The following is a 23,449-nucleotide window of genomic DNA, read 5'->3' as shown; positions in this document are numbered from 1 at the left end:
ACCACCCCCACTCCCCCAGCAGTCAGGGGCACCTGCCAGCAGGCCCCCACTCATGTCCCACTCATGCCTCCCACCACCCCCACCCCCCAGCAGTCAGGGGCACCTGCCAGCAGGCCCCCACTCATGTCCAACTCATGTTCCCCACCACCCCCACCCCCCAGCACTGTGGGGCACCTGCCAGCAGGCCCCCACTCATGTCCCACTCATGTTCCCCACCACCCCCACCCCCCAGCACTGTGGGGCACCTGCCAGCAGGCCCCCACCCATGTCCCACTCATGCCTCCCACCACCCCCACCCCCCAGCACTGTGGGGCACCTGCCAGCAGGCCCCCACTCATGTCCCACTCATGTTCCCCACCACCCCCACCCCCCAGCACTGTGGGGCACCTGCCAGCAGGCCCCCACTCATGTCCCACTCATGCCTCCCACCACCCCCACCCCCCAGCACTGTGGGGCACCTGCCAGCAGGCCCCCACTCATGTAGAACTCATGTTCCCCACCACCCCCACCCCCCAGCACTGTGGGGCACCTGCCAGCAGGCCCCCACCCATGTCCCACTCATGCCTCCCACCACCCCCACCCCCCAGCACTGTGGGGCACCTGCCAGCAGGCCCCCACTTATGTCCCACTCATGCCCCCCCCCCCCCCAGCAGTCATGGGGCACCCTCCACCAGGCCCACACAGATGTTCCCCTGCCAATAGGAAATCACAATACAGATCCCAGGATCCCATGGGCAACCACATCCCACCCCATGTCACCCCAGTCCATACACACATCCAAGGTACACATCCATTCAAAAATCAAATACCCATTACATGATACATAACCAATGAGCAGTATGCGCATGAGTCCAAGTCCGTCAGACTCACACAATGGCAACACATGACTGTGAAAACCCAGATTGTGACAGTCAACAAACCAATGAGAGAAGTCCACACAATAGAATCAAAATAACAATGTATTAAAATGTAAGAAGGAAAATAAAATAAACACCAAAATGAATACACAAAGTAACAGGTAATAAACAAAAAAAATCAAAAGAAAGGTGAAATCCAAAAGAACGGGTGCAAAGACAATCAAAATGGAAATCAAAATCAAACACATTGCCCCATGGTCCAAATAATAAAATGTAAAATATCCACAAACTATGTACAAAGATGATTGTCCGGGTCCAATATCCCTAAAAACCATAAAATGAAACCTACCCAAAACCTAACTAATGCTAACTATATACAAAAAACGTGGGCCATTGTCCAATCAACCCAAATAATAAATAAAAATAAAGGAAACCTACTATCTACATAACTATATACAAAGGCGGCGGGCCAGTCCTGCGGCTCACTGAGAGATGTTATGGGCCAGGGCATCATCGAACTCCCTTTCTATCTCCCCGAGGCGTTCATCCTCAATGGCCCCGAGGGCCCGCAGGGCTGACGCAGTGTCCACCTCCAAGCCCCTGCGGATCTCCTCGAGGCACTCGGCACGCCTCAGGGCCCTCTGCATGGAGTCCACCGCCCTGACCATAGCGAGCCGCCCCTCTTCTGCCCGCCGCCTCTCTGCATCTATTGCGTGGCCTAACCGCTGCCACACGGAAGACACATTCTGTCCAGGGTCCTCCTGCCCTCCAGCCGATGGCTGCCCCTCCGATGTTGATGGCCCCGAGCCATGACGCCTCCCACGTCGCTGACGCTGCCTCTGCAGCCACTGCCTCTGCCAGCACGACGGCATCCAGGCTGATGGTATCCACCGACGCCGTCGTGCACGTGCCCTGCCTGATGATGCCGGCACATCCTCCACCTGCAGGGGTCCAGTTGCCATGGTGTCCACACCTGCTGGGCCACCGACTCCCGACTGTGGCAGGGATGGGATCCCCACTGAGCCGGCTGCATTGGTTGGGGCAGGTCCACAGGGGGCCCTGGTGTCAACTGGGCCGGAAGACGGCAAGGAGAACGACCGGCGCATACTTTCCACAGAGGAGGAGATGGCCGACACATTGGCCATTACCTGCTGAAAACCCGCAGCAATGGCAGATCCCAACTGGGCCACGTCGGCACGGTGCTCTTCGTGATGATGTGCGTGCTCCACCCGAGAAGCATGCACGTCATCACGAATGACCCCCGTGCGCAACGCGACCCCAATCAGGACCTTTTCCATGCGCCCACGGGTCCCCTCGTCCGCAGGTGGAGGGGAGTCAGATGACATAGACACCCCCTCCACCTGCGGACGGGCCTGGGACGGGGCATCCATGCTGGTGCATGGTGGTGCACTCACAGGGTCAGGGACAGCGACATGCACAGGCACCTCCACGGCGACCTGTGCTGCCTCCTGCCCCTGGCCCTGGACTGCACCACTTGCACCAGCAGGGATGCCCCCACCAGGCCTCAGGTGCGCCTCAGTCTCGGCCGCCTCCTCCTCTGTAGAAACCACCAACCTGGATGGCTCCTTGCCCTCTTCCGCTGTAGCTGGCCCCTGTGGGGGCTCACCCACCCCTTCCGCCGCAGCCGTGGGGGCATCCCCGCCGTCTACCTCCACAGCGCCGTCTCCGCCCTCTCCATCACTAGCCGCTGCATAGAGGGAGACATAGAACACAAGCATCAGGGCACTGTACAATGGTCCCCTACACAGGAAGCAATATCAGATGACTGGCAATGGTAAAGTACACTTCTATCATGTCCCTCCACAACACATGGGTCAGGCAATACACACACGCAACACCCATGGTCCATGGCATGCACATCAACATACATGTCCACTGCACTCTTCGAAAGTACGAGGTCATGGAATGCACATGCATCATTGGTCATGCAAATCACACGCACACACTTCACCTCGGTCACATCCATGTGGACTCGTACATCACAAACACAGTGGATACGAGGATGATTAGTCAGCATCAGTGAATCTGTACAGTGTCACAGACATGTGTCATGCATCCATGCCATTCAAAAGTCACAGACATGCAGGTCAAGCACACCGACCTCGACACCATACATGTACCTGGCATCAGCATCCATCCCTCACCCACACCCATGTCCACGAACATACACTTGCATGCTCACATGTGTCCAATCTGCATAGGCCTCCTCAGGTTGCATAGCAACACATACAACAACCATGTGATCCACAAATTACTGGTCGCACATGCATCGCCATGACAACACTGCACACATACATGCCTACAAGGCCCATTCCACACATACAGCATCACACAACCAGCACACTGCAACATGCACTGTCTCACACAGCAATGCCTGCACACTTACCGCTCAACTCCAGACGGGTCTCCCTCTCAAGGACCTGGGAGTGGAGCGCTGGGTGTATGCGTGCCAGGACCCTCATTTGGATCGAACTCATGTGGCCCCGGCCCCCCTCCACAAGGCGCCGGGCCTTTGAGAGGGTCCTGGACCTGCAGTCCTCCCAACGCTTCCTGACATGTCGGTTGTCGCGGACTGCCACCCCCTCCGCGTTGATGGCAGTCACGATGTCGTCCCAGATCCGAGTCCATCCTTCACAGTTGGCGCGGCTACTTCCGAAGAGGGCATCATACTGCCCCAGGACTCTCTCCACCAGGACCCCAACCTCGGTGACACTGAAGCTGGGGCCCCTCTGCCTCTCTGGCTGGGGGTTGCCAGTGGTGCCAGATGTTTCAGTGCCCGACATGGCAACCCCAGAGGCAGGAGTGGGTGGGCAACTTGGTCCTGGGGCTGGGCTGTGGAGTGGTGTTCTTCCAGTCGGGAGTCTTCCGTTCCAGCAGGGGTGGACACAGCAACTGTACGCCTGCAGATAGCTGATGTGCAGGCACCAAATGGCAGGGCACGGTGGCAGCAGGCAGGCAGGCAGCAGCAGATGGCACGTGGGAGGCTGCTCGGGGCACTGGGGGGGCAGTAACTCGGCCTTCTGGGCAGGAGCGTGGTCTTCCGTGTGTGAACGCGTGGCCAGCTTGATACGGAGTGAATTGGCACGTGAAAATCATGCACGTCTGCGTGGAATCCGAGGAAAGGCCCTCAGCGCGTAAGCACGTCAGCACGCGTATGCGATTTCATTGGTCCAAAGGGCCAGGCGCGTAAGCGCGCCTATGACGCACGGGTGTTTCCCAACCCATGTGAAAAAAATACACGTGCCGCGCGAGAGCGTCAGCACGCGTACGCGATTTCATTGGTCCAAAGGGCCAGGCGCGTAAGCGCGCCTATGACGCACGGGTGTTTCCCAACCCACGTGAAAAAAATACACGTGCCGCGCGAGAGCGTCAGCACGCGTACGCGATTTCATTGGTCCAAAGGGCCAGGCGCGTAAACGCGCCTATGACGCACGGGTGTTTCCCAACCCACGTGAAAAAAATACACGTGCCGCGCGAGAGCGTCAGCACGCGTACGCGATTTCATTGGTCCAAAGGGCCAGGCGCGTAAGCGCGCCTATGACGCATGGGTGTTTCCCAACCCACATGAAAAAAATACATGTGCAGTACGTGACCCGGCACGTCTAAATATACACGTGAAAACATCCTACAAGCTCAGTGCAAAGATGAACATACCGTTCCTAGCAGCAGTGGCTGTGGGTTACCAAAGGAGGAGGAGGAGGAGAGTCAGGGCCAGAATTTTCTCACCCAGAACCAGCCTATTCGGGATGCCTGATGACCAGGTGTATGGGAGGTACAGGTTTCCAGCACACATCATACTGGACCTGGTCAGTGAGTGGGAGGATGACCTCACATCACCCACCCTGTGCTCCCAAGCACTCAGCCCCCTGCAGAAGGTCCTGAATGTACTGCACTTCTTGGCCACTGGATCTTTTCAGCGGACAAGTGCCATAGTGGGTGGTGTGTCACAGGCCACGCAGTCACGCTGTCTACACCAGGTCTTGAACATCATCACTGCACGGCCATCAGTCCGCAGGCACATATATCTCCCCAGGACTCCTGCAGAAAGGCGGGCGTGCATCCAGGAATTCTATGGTGTGGCTCAATTCCCCAAAGTGCTTGGTGCAATTGACTGCACCCATGTGGCTCTACGTCCCCCCAGGGCAACAGAGCACATCTACAGAAACCGCAAGCACTGGCATTCCATCAACGTGCAAGTTGTATGCAATGCCAAGGGAATCATCACATCAGTATATGCCAACTATCCCGGGTCCACCCACGACAGCTTCATCTACAGAATGTCTACCCTAAGCCGGGACCTAGAGGCAGGCCGGCATGGAGATACATGGCTGCTTGGTGAGCATGAATGCCACTGCACATGCATGCATGTCAGAAACAGGGTCATGTCACAACACCACTAATGATACCCATCACCACCTCCGCAGGGGACAGTGCCTACCCTATCAGCCCCCACATGATGACCCCAATCCGGAACCCCACCACGCCACCCGAGGTAAGGTACAACACAGCCCACATTGCAACACGGGGCATAGTGGAGCGCACATTCGGAGTGCTGAAGTCACGCTTTCGCTCCCTTGACCGTTCTGGCGGGCAGCTGTTATATGCTCCCCCACTAGTGTGCAGGATCATAGTGGCAGCATGTGTCCTGCACAACGTTGCAACATGCCGGGGCCTGCCCGTGGACATGATGGTGCCCCCACATCCACAACCACATGCACGCCCGCTGCGCATGGGAGGGGAAAGGGCACGGGGGAGGCAGCCCGGACGCAACTTGTGGCCAACTTCTTCACCTAGGAATCACAGTGCTGGCTAGTGCACACTGCTCTGGCACATACCATCTGACGATCAATGATGACACTACCTGACAATGTCACAAAATTACTTGACAATAAACTGTCAGAAACACATCAGCCTGAGATTGTTAACATGGAAGTGTCACTATGTGTGCACCCCTACCTACACATACACCAGCAATGCATAACTACGAAAAGACACAACTCCATTCATCAAATATGCATTGGCACATGCGAATTGCTACATGACAACATTGCCATGTCACCCAATCCCTTCACAGTCCCGCCACAGAGGACACCATGTCATGGTATGTGAGAGCAAACAAACTGACCCTCACAACATGACACCGGTGTCACAAATTGCAGTGCCCCACATGGAACATAGCCGCACTTGAACAGCTAACCGTGATGGAGGCACAACTACACACCTGTGTAAGAGTCATTTCAATCAAATTACACACCAAGCCACCCTGAAGCCCACCCAAACAAGACACAATGCATGTAATCAATGGTAGTCTCAATACCTGATTGTGCTGGTATGTCCTCACCGTCCAGATGTACATTGATGGCGCCACGCAAAAGTGTCACTGCACATCTACCGACATGTAGTCTGACTCCAGAGAGTATGCCCGTGTGAAGAACTGTGTGATATACCTGCAAAACATGAGTAACATATGTAAGTTGAGGCACATATCAAACCATCATGCATAGTTAGGTGCAACAACAATGTACACTATGAATGTCTACACAGTATTGACTATGGACTGCCCAACAGCTCATGGGAGTCCGATGTCACCGTGTAATTTGCTGTCACTTGGGCACACCCTTTGCAAGCCCATGGAAACGGAAGCAGGAGGGGTGTGGATGTCAGGTACCCAAGCATCGAAACCAAACTCAGGACAAGCCTGCATGTGCCCAGCCACAATACAGTGTATGCCCAGGTACCCACACAAGGCAACACACTTGAAAAAGAAAAATATGATCAGAAAAAATGGCCATGAAAGGGCCGGCGGGGAGGGGGGGGCCACCTATGAGGTCCGAGGACAGGATGCACGCCACAATCCACCTGTGTGGATCATGGGAAAAAAAACACCCCATAGGCTCGTGGCCCACACGGCTACTCTGTTGTGGGAGATGAGTCGCTATCGCTCTGGCCAGACCCTGCAGCTGACTCAGGAGGTGGGGGAGCTGCCTCAGAAGATGGTGTGACAATGGGAGGCAGCCCACGCAAAGCCCGAGTTTGCTCCTCCATGGCTGCAAGCAGGCGGGTCTGGTAGTTCTGGTTCTGGATCATAATCATGCGGAGGTCCCCATGCAGTAACTTCCGGGATGACCTGACCTCCGCACGAGTTGCCTGCATCTCGGCCGAGAGCGTCCGTGTCAGACGCTCCAGCTGCTCCTCTGTCCTTCTATGGGATGAAGCCTCAAGCTCTAACAGGGTCGACCTGAGGTGATGGAATTCTTCCCTCAGGCCTTCCCTGTGGCGCTGGGACTCCATGGAAAGTGATTCCCGCAGAGTCGCCAGTGCCGCCCGCCTGTCCATGTTGGACGCCAACATGTCCTCCCTGTGTGCCTGGCAGATGGACTCTGTAGCCTGCTCCAGTCGCTCCATCAGCCTTTCTGGGGGGACAATGGAAGTGGCCACCCTATCCATGGCCTGTGCAATCATCTCGGATGATGCTGCCTGTTGGGTGGCCATACCGTAGATGGATTGCTCCCAAGCGGTATTGCCAGGTGGCATACGGCCACCACGTTGGCGGGCACCACACCTGCCTAGGGCAAGGCGGACTGCGCCTTGCTGTTCCGGCAAAGCCTCAGGCTGCAGGACTGCATTCCCTCTCTGATCTGCAGCCCCAGGAACAGGATCAGAGATTGTGTGGTGTGGCCCTGCATCCGTAACCACCGGAGGCTGAGCTGCCGACACTGACATCCCCATTGAGGGCAATAACCCGGCTGCAGGTGGGTCGGACAGAGGAGATTCTCTCCCAAGAACACTCACCTGCGACTGCACATAGGTGTCATCCTCCGAGTCTACACCTGAATACTGCTCGGGGGAGGAACCCCCAGAGACACCCCTCGACAGCACGACCTGCAGCACTTGTGGGTTTTCACCCACAAACACACCACGTCCCTCACTTGTGGAAGGTCGGCCCGGGTTGCCCTCCTGGGACGGCTCCACCACCACATCCCCAGCATCAACAAGTGCTTCGTCCCCTGCAAAGACATGAAAGAGAGAAATGGAAACAGGCATTAGCACCATGGCATACAACAAGGGCTGATGAACAACAGAGGCAGTAGTTCAATGACACATGTCCCACATGACTGGGAAACCTCCTATGCATTCACCATCACTGGGTCTGGAGGGGAGGCTCAGGGCACACAATGATGACACAGAGAATGGAGAGCAACGCCTGCTCCCCATGCTGCCTAGCACTGGCATCACACATTGGCCGGTGATTGCCATGTCAAATGCACATGCCATCACACACATGGCATGTGACATAGCCACCAAGTGAAGAGGGAGAGGAGGGCAACTAATTTGGATTTTGGCCACTCTGGTCCTGACATTGCTTCATCACATCAAGAAGTTAACATGTTGGACATGGATCTGCTAGTCCCAATTGGCCACGATGCACAGTGCCTTGTCAACATTAACAAAATGCAGTAAACAATGAGATTCAACCTCCCCATCACCTGTAATGGATTCATATAGCATTCGTGAAGCACCTGTACAGAAATGTATGAAGGTACAGCGGAGCACTGAGGGGTGGTGGGGCAGAAGGGGATGCCATTCAACAATCCTACTGGTGCCGGTGTCATTCATGTCACGCAAGTGCAGAGGTGGGTGGCACAATGAAGTGCAAGGGGAAGTGGCGGCTGGAAGTGCTGTACAAGGTAAGTAGGACTTCACGTCGAGGGCAGATGGTGGTAGGCGCAGACAAGTGCTGGGGGGGTGGCCTATAGGGGTACAGAGACAGTCATGCAGTGCTGTGGGCTCGGAGGGGACAGGGGTGGTACACACTGCATCTGCCTCGGCAAGGTCCTTGCAGATTTCAATGTGTCCTGCAGAGTTGTCAGATGCCGCAGATATGTGGCCTTGGATTGGGGCTCTCATCTTGGTGAGAAGGGTGAGACGCTATTGCCTTTGGAGCAGGCGGCAGGCCAGTTTGCCAGAGGATGAGCATGATGCAGGCCATTTCCTCTCTGCCACCCGGCACCTGTGTTTTGGGTTCACAAGATCCGAGTCATGCCAGGAGTCAGCATTGGCATGGGGCTTCAGGCGGATTGTCATGACCGTGGCAAAGACATCCAGTGTACCTGACATAGAGTGGAGCATGGAGTGGGCCCTGTCAGGATGGGAGTGAGCCTAAGGGGGAGCTGGATGGGGGGGGATTTTGGCAGCATAAGCCTCGACTGACACACACTTCATGGGTTGGAATACCAAGAAGGTGTGTGACAGTGGTGTGGGTGGCTTTGCCTGTGGGGTGGTGAGGGTGAGGTGGGAGGAGAGGAGAAAGTGATCACTCCAGGAGAGAGGAGTGCAGAGAGGGATGGAGAGGGGAAGATCAGATGAGATCAGAGCATCAAGAGTGTGCCCTGCAGAATGAGTAGGGACAGACGGGAGTTTAGAGGGTGATAGGGAGTTGCTGAGGTCACGGAAAAGTCACGTGGTGGGGACAACAAGCATGCAGGTGGATGCGTACATCACCAAGGAAGAGGATTTCAGTGTCTGGGGACATGAGTGAGGAGGAGAGGTGAGGACACTCAGAAAGGAAGTAGTACATTTGACCAGTTTTCCGATACACAGTACGCACAGTTTGTGAATGTCGAGGTGAGATAGAGAGAGACGTCACACAAGCCATTCCAGAGGGGAGTAGGTCTACGTAGGAGTGACAGTGGCAGGAATACCCTCAGGGAAGGCAAGGGCACACACCCCCCTGCACAGTAGTGCCGGGCCAAGGAGAGGATCTCCTGAACGTCAGGTAGGAGTGTGTCAAAGATGCAGACAGAGCTGGCCGTCAGACATGTTTCCATGAGACCAAGGATGTCAAGGTGCATTGCCTCATGTAAGTGACATATATGGGAGGAATGCCTGATGCAGCGGCAGAGTAAGGAGTGTAAATGTGGAGGAGGTTGACAGCCTTGTAGGACTTACGGGGAGTGCTACAGATCAGAGGTGTAGCATGTGTAGGAGTTGGAGTGGGAGGCGGAGAAGGATAATGGGAGGGTGCAGGGAGGCAGTGCAGGATAGATGAGGAGAGAGGAGGGGGGGCAGCAGGAGAGGAAAGGAAGTTGATGAGATGTGGGTAGCATTTGTCAAGGAGAATAAGGTTGGCCTGAGGGCCTTGGACTGAGATGATCCCATTACCTTACACATCAATTGTGGCCTCTGAGGATTGGAAGGAGGCCAAGAGTACACCCCAACGGGTCACACCATTGATGGAGGAAGAGGAGCAAGGAGAGAGGACTGGGACCATGTGAAGGGTCCATGGGACAGGCAAAGGCATGTATGAGCAGATGTCAGTGAGAGTTAACCTTGAGTAGGCTCAGGTGTACTTGTCAGCAATAGGGTGGGTTGCATTGGAGGGCAGGGTGCCCTCATTTGACTGTTTGCAAGCAGGTGTCGTGAGTAGGGCAACATGGTCTGAACAGTAGAAGTCAGGGAAGATAGACCATGAAGAGCAGCATGGAGTGTGAGGGAATGGGGCTTGGAACCAGACGGAACAAGAGCACACAGGTAGGAGGTGGGTGTCAAGACAAATTCCACAGTATGACAGCATGTTGAGTGCCATGTATATACAGAGGACACATTAGCATGTGGTATCATTGCATGTCAGGCATGTGACGATGGAACTTGAATGGCTGGGGGTAAGTGTAGGAATGGTATGTAAGACATAAGATTAATAGACAGTGGAGAATGAGCAACAATGTCGTGAAAAAATGACAATTCAAGGAGAACTTCCATGGTGTAGGGCCATATGTGCACTGTTGGCAGTAGGGATAGTGCTGTGGGCACATGGTGTTGCACTGAACATACTGGATGAGGCACATGGGTGACACTATCAACTCTGCCACACACCCCCTTGACAGGCACCCAACATGAAGGCTTCGCACACACACCATGCACATGGATATAACACGCATGCATGTGCACTCACCGGATGATGCCTCGTAATCAGGGAGATCTCCCACACCTTGGAGTTGTCCCTCGGTGACCTAGGATCCAGCTACGGACTCGTGTGGTGTGAGTTCTATTTCCTGTGCTGGGGACCCACCTCCAGTCACCAAGGTTGCGGCATGACTTGAGGCCAGCTTATCCTTTGCCCTGCGCTTAAGGTCATTCCAGCGCTTCTGGCAATCACTAGCTGTGCGCCTCACTACTCCAAGGGCACTTATTTTGTCAGCAATGGTCTGCCAGTGTGCCTGGCGTCTGGCATGTGTGGTCTTGGACCCTGCAACGATGACCATTTCCCTATCATGGTCTGACACATACTGAACAAGTGCATTCAGTTCGGCGTCTGTAAAGCTGGGCTTCCTTGATGGGCCGGAGTGTGCAGCCGTGCCTGGGGCATCAGCCTGTGCCGGACGTGCACTCTTCCTCTTCCGCTTGGAAGGGGGTGGGGATCCAGAGTGTCCTACGCCGCTGTGGACACTAGGGGCAGGAGCCGTGGTGGACTCAGTACTGGGTGTGTGGGATTGCACACTCAGCATGGGAGTAGGTGCAGGCATTGGGGGTAGAGGGATAGGGTCAGGCCTGATCTGAGGTGCATGAACTAGGACCGACACAGTCTTGGCAGGGTGTATGAGAGGTGGGGTGGATGGAGCCACACCCTGCCCACGGGGGGCAGCAGATGACCTATCTGGCATAGATGCGCGTGTCCTGATGACACCAATGTGCACCGGTGCACGTGCAGTGGACCTGCTGACCTGGATGTCAGCGATGGAGTCACCCTCGGACAGGTCTGGTGCCACAATGGGCTGGTCCAACAAGGGCTGATCAGGGTTGGTATCAGCCACATGACCCTCAACCTGGGGGGGGGGGCATGGGTGTCCCTGACTGGTCCTCCAGACTGGGGGGGACAGGGGCACCCTGCAAGTCACAACCACGTCCCCTAGTGGATCCTCCACGGCCACCACGTGTGGCTCGGCCACCTTTGCCACCCTTACGGCTTGCACGCCTCCCAACCATGGCACTGATGTTATTGTGCGTATGGGAGTCGGTGTGCACAATTGTCCTGGGCAATTGGGTGTCAAAGGGGTTGGGTACCAGATGGTATTCGTACCCTAGTGCAGTGGCAAGGCTATATGACACCCCTGGGGAAAGATGACGGGTCACGCAACGCACAGGCACCCCAAAAAAGTTAAGGAACGTGCACGATACCCCTCCTAGACCACGTGCGCGGATGAAAAACCCTGCACTACGCTGTGGCATCCAGTAACACAAGAATGAACGTATGCGTGTCACACGCAGCCTAGATTGACCTCTGAAGAGGTACGTGACACACGGGGCAAGCACAGATGATAGATGCGTGCGCAACTCACCGTCTGCCAGGGAGAAATGCGTCAAAAATACGCGCGTGTGCGCGTTGGCAACACCCCCGCCAAAAGAAGAATGGTACGCTGTCTGAGGAGACAGGACAACAGTAGAAGGGAACGCTGTGTGAGGAAACAGGCCCAGGAAAAAAAGCAAAAGAGAAAAAGCTGTCAGAGGTAACAGGGAGTACGACCTTTGAACGCCGTGAAGTAAATCGCGTGTCAACTGACAAGAAGTCCAGAATACACCAACTCGCTCTCCACGAAAAGCACGTACAAGGAAATGGCGTTCTACATGTACCTTTTATGCAGGCCCACAGGCCCTGCGTCACTTCCGTGTGTAGGCGCTGAAGGGCCAGCCTCCAATCACACGCATTGACACTGGCTTGTATTTCTTTCACGAGGGTTGGGAAACGGCCGTGCGTTATAGACGCGCTTGCGCGCCTGGCCCTTTGGACCAATGAGATCGCGTACGCATGCTGACGCGCTCGCGCGGGAGGTTTATTTTTTCACGCGGGTTTGGAAACGGCCGTGCGTTATGGACGCGCTTACGCGCCTGGCCCTTTGGACCAATGAGATCGCGTACGCGTGCTGACGCGCTCGCGCGGGAGGTTTATTTTTTCACGCGGGTTGGGAAACGTCCGTGCGTTATAGACGCGCTTACGCGCCTGGCCCTTTGGACCAATGAGATCGCGTACGTGTGCTGACGCGCTCGCGCGGGAGGTTTATTTTTTCACGCGGGTTGGGAAACGTCCGTGCGTTATAGACGCGCTTACGCGCCTGGCCCTTTGGACCAATGAGATCGCGTACGCGTGCTGACGCGCTCGCGCGGGAGGTTTATTTTTTCACGCGGGTTGGGAAACGTCCGTGCGTTATAGACGCGCTTACGCGCCTGGCCCTTTGGACCAATGAGATCGCGTACGCGTGCTGATGTGCTTATGCGCCCTTTCCTCGGATTCCACGCAGACGTGCATGATTTTCACGTGCCAATTCACTCCGTATCAAGCTGGCCACGCGTTCACACACGGAAGACCACGCTCCTGCCCCGAAGGCCGGAATCCTGCCCCCCAGAGCCCCGAGCACGCTCCCACCTGCCATCTGCTGCTGCCTGACTGCCTGCTGCCCACGTGCCCTGCTGTTTGCTGCCTGCACATCAGCCAGGGGTGCAGTTGCTGTGACCACCCCTGCTGGAACCAAAGACTCCCGACAGCCGTACCATCACTCCACAGCCCAGCCCCAGGACCCAGTTGCCCACCCACTCCTGCCTCTGGGGTTGCCATGTCAGGGAGCACAACATCTGGCACGAGTGGCAACCCCCGGCCAGGGAGGCAGAGGGCCACCAGCTTCAGTGCCACCGAAGTTGGTGTCCTGGTGGAGCGAGTCCTGGGGCAGTTTGATGCCCTCTACGGACGGATGCGCCTCGACAAGGAAGGACGGACCAGGATCTGGACGGACATTGTGACTGCCATCAACGCGGAGGGGGTGGCAGTCCGAGAATTCCATCAAGTCAAGAAGCGCTGGGAGGACTACAGGTCCAGGACCCTGAACAAGGCCCGGCGCCTCGTGAAGGCAGTGGATGCCAAGGGGCGGCGGGGCCACTTGTCGCAAGATCAACTTCGGGTCCTGGAACGCATATCCCCAGCGCTCCATGTCCAGGTCCTTGGGAGGCAGACCCGTCTGGAGTCGAGCGGTGAGTGTACATGCATACTGATTGTAAGCTGTGTGTGTGGTGGTGTGCCAGGAGTGTGCATGTTGCACATGTCTTTGTGTGGCCATGTATGAATGTGTGTGTGCAGGGCTGTGAGACAAGCACATGTGTGCCTGTGATGTGTGAGACAAGGATGGTGCATGTGTGTGTGTGTGTGCTTGCAGTGCAAATGCTTGTGTGTGGGCACATGTGTTTGACTGTGCATGTGAGTTGGCATGCTTGTGGTGTGACACATGGATGTTGATTCCAGGTGCATTAGTCTGCAGTGTGTGCGTGTGTGTAGTTGTGAAGGGTGCAACAGTGTTGCAACATGGATGCAGGTGACACTGTCATGTTGGAGAGTGAATTGCAAATGTGACATGGATGTTCATCTCATGACTGACAGTTTGCGGAGTGGTACACATGCTTGGATGTGTGCTTTGCATGTGTGCATGTGTATTTGAGTCCGTGTGTATCATGTGATGTGTGGCTCACCTTTGTCTGCTCATGCTGCTGTATGTGAATGTATGTAGCGGGCTGTAGCAATATGGCTGTTGAATGTCTCATGTGTGTGCGTTGAGGAGACAAGTGTGTTGGGGATTGTGATGCCAGGTCTGGAGTATGACAATGCCACTCTTGTACAACTGTTATGTGTGTGAGTCAATTGTACAGTGTCCTGATGCCTGTCTCCTGTCTCTCCCTGCCTGCAGCGTCATCTGATGTGGAGGACGGAGAAGGTGCTGTGGAGCACAGCGGCAGGGATGCCACCGCCAGCCGGAGACGCAAGGCCCGGCTCCCCTCCCCTGTTGTCATCTCGTCGGGGAGTGAGGAGTCCGGTGCTGTGTCCCAGGTCGCAGCTGCAAAGGGGAGGTCCAGGAGGCGCAGGGGGAAGTTGGACTCCTCGGCAGCAGAAGGGGCAGCTGAGACCCCACAGGGTTCCGCGGCGGAAGATGGCAGTTAGTCATCCAGGTTGGTGGTGGGTTTGTTGGAGGAGGAGGCCGTGCAAGGGACTGAGATGGGGTCTGGAGGTGGGCATTCCACTGGTGCTAGTGGTGCAGCACAGGGGCAGGGACAGGAGGCAGCACAGGCTGCCGCGGAGGTGCCTGTGTGTAATCCTGTCCCCGGTCCTGTGTCTGCATCATCTTGCACCAGCAGGGTTGCCCACGTCCGGACCCATTCTCAGGGTGACCAGGCTGTATTCCTCCATACACTGGGCCTTGTTCCGACCCCCTCCTCACCTGAACCCCCTATGCGCCAGTCGTCCTCCGTGCCATCTTCCTACCCACCTGTCACCTGGGTGCCCTGTGGAGCTGCCTCTGACGATGGGGCCAGGCTGGTGGAGGACACATCCCTGCCCCAGTCGGGAGTCGTGAGTCCAGCAGGGGTGGCCACCGCAACAACAGCACCCCAAACAATGGAGGATGTGCAGGCAGCAGGTGTCAGGGCACCGGCACCAGCACGTCAGCAGCAGGAGGAAGAAGGTGGGAGCCTTGATGGCTCGGGGCCATCACCATCAGAGGGGCAGGCATCGGCCAGAGGGCAGGAGGACCCTGGACGTCAAGTGACTTCCGTGTGGCAGCGGTTGGGCCATGCCATAGATGTGGAGCGGCAGCGGGCGGAAGCGGCGCGGCTCGCTATGGTCAGGGCGGAGAACTCCATGCGGAGGGCCCTGAGGCGGGCCGAGTGCCTCGAGGCCATCCGCAGGGAGTTGCAGGCGGGTACATCGGCGTCCCTGCGGACCCTCGGGGCTGTGGAACGGGGCCGCCTCCGGGACATCGAGCGGGAGTTCGATGATGCCCTGGCCCGGAACAACAATCAGTGAGCCACAGGACTTGCCCGCCGCCTTTGTATATAGTTCTGTAGTTTAGTTGTAGTTAGGTTTCCTTTGTTTGAATGTTATTATCTGGTTGCCAAAGGACAATGCACCACATTTTTGTATATAGTCATTTTCTTAGTTGGTGTAAATAGTTAGGTTTCATTTATTAGGGCTCATGGACCCGGTTCATCATGTTGATGGTTTGAGGGATGTTGATATTAGTTTTAATTTTTCACATGAGGCAATGTGTTTCTTCTTTCATTTGTACTTGGATTTAATTTTGGACTTTGACTTTGGACCCCTATTTTGATTTTTTTTTGTTAATTAGTGTTCCTGATTTTTTTGGTTGTACTTTTTTATTATTTAGTTTGCATTGCATGTTTATTGTTATTTTTAATTTTTACCATCCTTGTTTATTTTTAATACATTTTCATTTGATCCTTCAATGTGTTGTATCATCTCATTGCTTTCATGCATGACATGTGGGGTGTTTGGACATTCACTTGCAACATCTGTGTGTGACAGACTGCTGGAAGGTGCCCCTGACTGCTGGGGGGGTGGGGGTGGTGGTAGACATGGGTGGGGGCCTGCTGGAAGGTGCCCCTGACTGCTGGGGGGGCGGGGGTGGTGGTAGACATGGGTGGGGGACTTCTGGCAGGTGCCCCTGACTGCTGGGGGTGGGGGTGGTGGTAGACATGGGTGGGGGCCTTCTGGAAGGTGCCCCTGACTGCTGGGGGGTGGGGGTGGTGGTAGACATGGGTGTGGGCCTGCTGGCAGGTGCCCCTGACTGCTGGGGGGGTGGGGGTGGTGGTAGACATGGGTGGGGGCCTTCTGGAAGGTGCCCCTGACTGCTGGGGGGTGGGGGTGGTGGTAGACATGGGTGGGGGCCTGCTGGAAGGTGCCCCTGACTGCTGGGGGGGTGGGGGTGGTGGTAGACATGGGTGGGGGACTTCTGGCAGGTGCCCCTGACTGCTGGGGGGTGGGGGTGGTGGTGGACATGGGTGGGGGCCTTCTGGAAGGTGGCCCTGACTGCTGGGGGGTGGGGGTGGTGGTAGAAATGGGTGGGGGCCTTCTGGCAGGTGCCCCTGACTGCTGGGGGGTGGGGGTGGTGGTAGACATGGGTGGGGGCCTTCTGGCAGGTGCCCCTGACTGCTGGGGGGTGGGGGTGGTGGTAGACATGGGTGGGGGCCTTCTGGCAGGTGCCCCTGACTGCTGGGGGGGTGGGGGTGGTGGTAGACATGGGTGGGGGCCTGCTGGAAGGTGCCCCTGACTGCTGGGGGCGGGGGTGGTGGTAGACATGGGTGTGGGCCTGCTGGCAGGTGCCCCTGACTGCTGGGGGGGTGGGGGTGGTGGTAGACATGGGTGGGGGCCTTCTGGAAGGTGCCCCTGACTGCTGGGGGGTGGGGGTGGTGGTAGACATGGGTGGGGGCCTGCTGGAAGGTGCCCCTGACTGCTGGGGGGGGTGGGGGTGGTGGGAGGCATGAGTGGGACATGAGTGGGGGCCTGCTGGAAGGTGCCCCTGACTGCTGGGTGGTGGGAGTCATGGGCAGGTGTGCAGGGTAATCCCCTGTGGTGTGGACTGCATGCAGGGGACGTGGAGGCTGTACAGGGGAGACCTGTGAAGACCCAACGATCGGAGTAGCGTGTTGAACTATCCACGCCCCCCCTGAAATGGACGTAGCATGGGATTTCGCGTGTGAAACGTTCCCGCGCACCCCTGAAATGGAAGTAGCCTGGGATTTCGCGTGTGAAACTTCCCCGCGCACCCCTGTAATGGACATGACCTGGCTTTTCGCGTGTGGGACTTCCCGCGCACCCCTGGAATTCCCGTAGCCTAGCTTTTCGCGTGTGAAACTTCCCGCGCATCCCTGTAATGGACGTACCATGGCTTTTCGCGTGTGGGACTTCCCGCGCACCCCTGCAATTCCCGTAGCCTAGCTTTTCACGTGTGAAACTTCCCGCGCACCCCTGAAATGGACGTAGCCTGGGATTTGCCGTGTGAAACTTCCCGCGCACCCTTGACAATCGCATGGGCCGCTTGCCGTGATGGTCCAGGGTTAGCGCAGCCCCTTGCGCTGGTTTGGGATTTTGATGGGATTTCCCAGCGCAAGGGGCGTTCCTGGGGGCGTAACTGGCGCTGCAGCGAGTCGCTGCGCCACTGTGCGCCACGGCTGCCTGGGGAAGCTAAAGTCCATGAATACGCTGTGCGCCGGATTCGGTTTTGGCGCACGCGGCTGGCGCAGACTATCGCACGGGCACGCTGTGCGCCAGCCGCGTGCGCTACTTGTGCGCTGAATTCTATGAATTACCCTGTTAATCTCTTGGGAAATGCGTTCCTGAAAAAGAAGCACTAGCATTAACTGCAGCTTGTGTGAGATGTTATCTTTCAGCAAAAAACAGTTTTATTTTCCTTAGGCCAGTATCTTTTCATGGCTGTTTCACTTTTCAACAAAGGTTAAATGTCCGTAGATATTTATCTCCATCCTCTTTCATTGAGAATTCGTTGTTTATGGGACTCATTACAGTTTCCCTGGTACAGTAAACATGCCAGTAAAATGTGCGTTAATTCCGGCAGCAGCATTTTTACTGTACTGGGGAAACACAAGTTTGCCAGTGGGAGTACAGATTTTCCTCCAGCCCTGAGCTGCCGGTCAATCTGGCCCCCATCACCCAAAGGAATCTGCAATTACCAGCACCGGTAATACGGGGATATTAGGCACCAGTAACGCTAGGGGCAGTGTGCTAGTAATCTGCCGAAATCACCGATAGGATACCGGCAAACTCGTAATATCGGTCCAAGTGTATAATAAATATACACTTAGTCAAGGACACAAACAGCAATTTAAGAACATCACTGTTAACCGCTTGTGGGAACTGAGGATGTCTCTGGAGGATAGCTCTGGGGCAACATGCTTGCCTTGGAAGCAAGACGATATGGAGCAACACAGGCTCGATCCCCGGGTCCGCGCTTAGAAACCTCTGGGTATTAAGCGTGTTATAAATAACCTATCATATCATATAATCCACATATATTTTTAGTGCCTGTACATCGTGACCACATTTGTGTGATTTTTGTTAACACTCAGATTTTTCTTTGCACTCAGAGGTCGTGTTAAATGAGCCATGAAACATGTACACCTTTAAATACGTGGCTGTGTCTTCATTGGTCAAAGCACCAAACAGGCTAATTCTGAAGAGATAAAATACTTAGGGCCTCATCACGACTTTGGCGGTAACCCTTTAATCCGGCGGTAGCGCTGTTACCGCTGGATTTAAGGGTCCGCCAAATCAGGGCTTCGGCGGATTTCACCCCAGCTCTGAGCTGGGGGAAAATCTGCTGAAAATTCGCGCTCATACCCCCGGCAGGAACTCCGCCGGCAGTATGAGCGTGAAATTTCCCCATTGAGCCCAATGGGGAATGGGGCATTCCCGAATGGGCTCAATGGGGAATGGGGAATACCATTACCGCCGAACTCGTGATCCGGCGCTATTAGCGCCGTGGGTTCGGTGGTAGGGCAGATAGCGCCGGCGCTAATAGCGTCTGCGTTACCGCCCAAGTCGTGATGAGGCCCTTAGTATGTGAAAATCACAGCTGAAAAGTGGTCCCCTGGAGCCAGTCTTGGGTTTGCAACCAGCCCACCTTTGCACCTGTTTCTTTTGCCGAGGGTAACGCAGTGAATCACTTTTCGTTGGAAATAATTTGCCGTTCTTATAGAACGCTTCAAGAATGCTCTTTGCATTCCCACAGATTGATTTTCCAAACTCCTCTGCAGCTTTTTTTTCTGTGGAATGTAATTTCTCCATCCTCCTCTCATCCATGCTTCTTTTCCTCTGTCATTACCCATCTGTGCCTTGCAGCCTGTAGATAGCCAACCTAAACACTGCATCCTCCTTTTCCCACCAGTTTACACCCGTCCATTCATGTTTGCTTCTGAGCTTTTTCATGTTCCCATTTTTTCTGATTGGTCAAGAATCTATAATTATTGATGTGTTTAGTTCCTTTAAGTCTCACTATTTGGGGTATGCTGCTGCAAAGTCATGGGGGTGGCAATAAGAGAATCTGGCATGCCCATTCATATCAGCTGTGTCACTGTTGTATTGACACATTTCACCAATTGTTGCGATATTTACACATTCCCTCTTTGTGCCAATGTCTACCATTCAAGAGCTTTCAACTTATTCTATGCAGTTTGCTATGTGCCTATAGAATGTCCCCCTTTCTCTTCCACTGACAATTCGCTGTTTAATTGTATTAAAACATATATTGCTAGAATTCAGGCAAGGACAGGCGCAGAAACCTAAGAACCGCTGCTCAAAACATGTTCATCATTCACAATCCTTTCTTGGTGCATGGAGCTCCACGATAAATGTGTGCATTCGCTGTGTGAACACAGACATCTTAAACAAGTTCTACCCCAAAACTGAGGCTGAAACATAGATTTCTCTGTCTCTTTTTCTAATTTTGCAGTGTTCTAAATATGTATGCACATTTATTTTGCCACAATTCCAGACTTACTTGTGTAGAGAAAATATTCGGCGAGTGACCATCAAAGCTGTAAGCTGTTTCTGAGTAAGCAGCACTTGCCTACAACTGGATCAATGCATCAACTGCAGGGATGTGTGTTTATGTGTGTGCGCACACACAAAGGCCATAGCTTTTATTGCATCGTGTGCATCCAATAAATAAATGTAAAGAATGCGATTGTCTTGAATAATAGTGACACATGCACAATTTGGCTACATGAAATCCTAAAATGTGGGGAATTCCAATCGGGATCATTTCATTGAAAGTGGAAATTGCATGCAGGGAACTGCCAATGTTAGCAGTTGCGTGCCATTGAGTCTCCTCCTTGAACTTTTACAGGCTTACAAAACAGAGGGTTTAATGAAAGAGTAAAAGCAGGCTAAACCGCTTTTACTATTTTGGTTTACTCTGCAGTTTATAGAACTTGTGAATGTCACCAGAAATTAAGCTTTACGGATGGTGAGGAGGAAAAGCCCAGACTCGGCTTGAGATTTAGGTGAGATGAGTCCAATAAACAAATACGAGAGAATTACACAGGAGCGTACAGCAAACAAGATCAAGTCCCGATCTTGCGTACTTCCAGCCCTCCATGTCTCACTTTAGATAGGTTTCCAAATACATGCATTACAATGCACATATAAGCAACCAGTTCAAGGTTCCTCCTTAATGCTCCCTAACCCCACTAATGCTATCAGTGTAGCTAGGTGCATTCGCTCTAATTAAATGACAGCCCTTACCAGGGCTCCAATTGAAATGGAGTCAGCCTGCACAGGACGGCAAATTAACATTGTGAGCAGTGTTACGTAAACAGGGCTTTGTGCAACTTCTAACAAGTGGGTGATCTTGTTCATGTATTAGCATGCCAAAATGGAAGCCTATCTTGCAAGAAAGCATACAGAGTTTTAAGATGATTTCCTCTAACTAAACCAGGCTAGTTCAGGGGTATGCAGCCCAATCTGGAAGAAGTACAGTAATTCACAATTTCTCATTCTCACTGGTATAGAAAACATTGCATCATGTCTCCTCTTCAACTTACGGTGTTTCCACGACAATCCTCCCCACTTTGAGATAATAATACTACTAGTCTTGTCCCTTCAAACATTCTTAGTAAACAACTCAAATAGGTTAAGTGCCAGCCTAGCATTATCACTTTTGTTGAACTTTCAATGCATTTTCAGTTTTCGTTTCCATGCAATTTAGCTTGCAGGAACAAAGTACACCCCCAACAGAACTGCAAACGCCAACAACATCCCATGCAATATGGAAGTTCCTAATGAGCTTATTGAATCAATCAACCAAGACTACAGAGCCATCCAGTCTATGAGTTCTCTTGGTGAAGTATGGCCACAGTCTTTCTAATATGGTTGATAATGTTAGTGATGTTATCGAATCTACGTTGCAATACCTAATACGAAAAGCTCGGTTTGCAAAATTGCATGGCCCACTTGTTCACATGTTGTGACACAGGCTTTTCGTATTGTGGTTGTTTGTCCCCCCTTTCCTTTTAATGTGGGGGACACACCTGCAACCCCCGAAGCCCATAATGCCCAACTAGGGGAGCAGGAATACCCCTGCAACCCCGCTCGCCTAGTTAGGCATTTTGGGATCCGCCCTTTGTATCATACCCAATGCGCAATGAAAGCGCATTCTGCATGATATTTACTGTATTTTGCTGTAAACCATGTTATCTCCATGATTTGGAATGAATGTACAGCATTCTGGTCCCAGGAGAGCACATGTCATCCATACAGGCCAAAATGGTGTATAGGGCCGTCCAATTTTGCAGTACCATGGTTCCTGTAGATACGTTCTCATGCATATTCAGTGGAAGGGATACCGTGGTGTAATTGGCCAATATCTCCAGCAATAAAGATAATCTCAGGATTGTATCATGATTTAATGCAACGGCCACTCCAGGCATTTGTATCGCATGCTTTCAATGAAGGTTTCCCAACATCATTTTCTCTGTATTCTTGACAGGGATGGCAATTTAGAAAAGTGTCTGATGGCAGAACTACCACTACAATTCATGGGTAACCAGGCATACGCATTGACTCTACAGTTGCAGAAATGATAAACGAAAACCCTTTGTCAAAGACAAAGGTAACATCTGCATGGGTGCATGCCCATAAACAAAGAATCTTTACTATTTACGGGCCAGTAGCGGGAGAGGATAGATGTACTGCAGCAGGTTTCTTCTGAAGCTGACCTGGGGAGGGAACATTTGGAGGACCTGAAAAACCTATTTTAGAGTAATGACTGAAGCAGGCGTTAGAACCTTTTGTTCTGGAAACCATTCTATTGCAGTTACAGATGTCACCCTAATTAAAATGTATAGATGCTACACAAAACCCAGAATCTAGACCATGTGGGAGGTGAGCACAGACCCAGCATTCAAACATTTGTCAATGCAGGTATGCTGCCATGTTGCATGTAAACACATGTTTCTACTCTTAATCCTGGTGTGTGCACGAGGAACCTGAGATTAATGGCAGTGGGTGTTAAAGGTGATAACATTTATGAAAAAATAAAATAGCAAAAAAAGTAAGAACATAAGGATTATTCTTGAACCAGTTTGTGAAGGTACTTGTTGCCTTGGCAATGTATACAAATCTTGAAGTTAAAGAACCAACAATGATAGAACACAATAACAATTGTCTGTCGAAAAAGCTAGCATTTGAGCTGGAAGGTCTGCTAGGTCCGGCCGAGTCTCAAGTGTCCATACACTTAGACCAGGATGATGAGGCTAACCACATAATAGAAACAGTCCAGTAGCCTAAAGGCTTTGAGCAAACAATGTTTTTGCATTTCCCCTGACTGTCCCTTCCAATTTCCTCACAATCTAGAGGAGGCATCACACATAGAAATGTTGCACGCAAAATCAGACAGACATCTTGACAACGAGTTCAAAAACAATATTGTTTTTTTCTTGAGCAGAGTGTGGATCTTCTGGGAACAGGCCAATCAGAGCTTAAGCAGTATGTAGATGTTCTCCTATCATGCCTGTATCAGCCCTTTCTGGTGCTGGATTCCATAACTTTAGGAAGCTGACCACAAAGCCTCCTCTGTAGAACTGCAATTATCTTGAAGAGGCAGAATAGCTGTGGGTTTCTTCTCAATATTGTTCTTGTGTGCACATTGCTGGAGATGGAGGATCTGGTTGGCATCGCTTCTCCAGTGACAACCAGAATATTGGGCATGGATGGCATTGCAGTT

This window comes from Ambystoma mexicanum, chromosome 4q, assembly GCF_040938575.1.
Source record: "Ambystoma mexicanum isolate Mex_15411 chromosome 4q, UKY_AmexF1_1, whole genome shotgun sequence".
Taxonomy (NCBI): Eukaryota; Metazoa; Chordata; class Amphibia; order Caudata; family Ambystomatidae; genus Ambystoma; species Ambystoma mexicanum.
Note: the sequence above shows the minus strand (reverse complement) of the source record.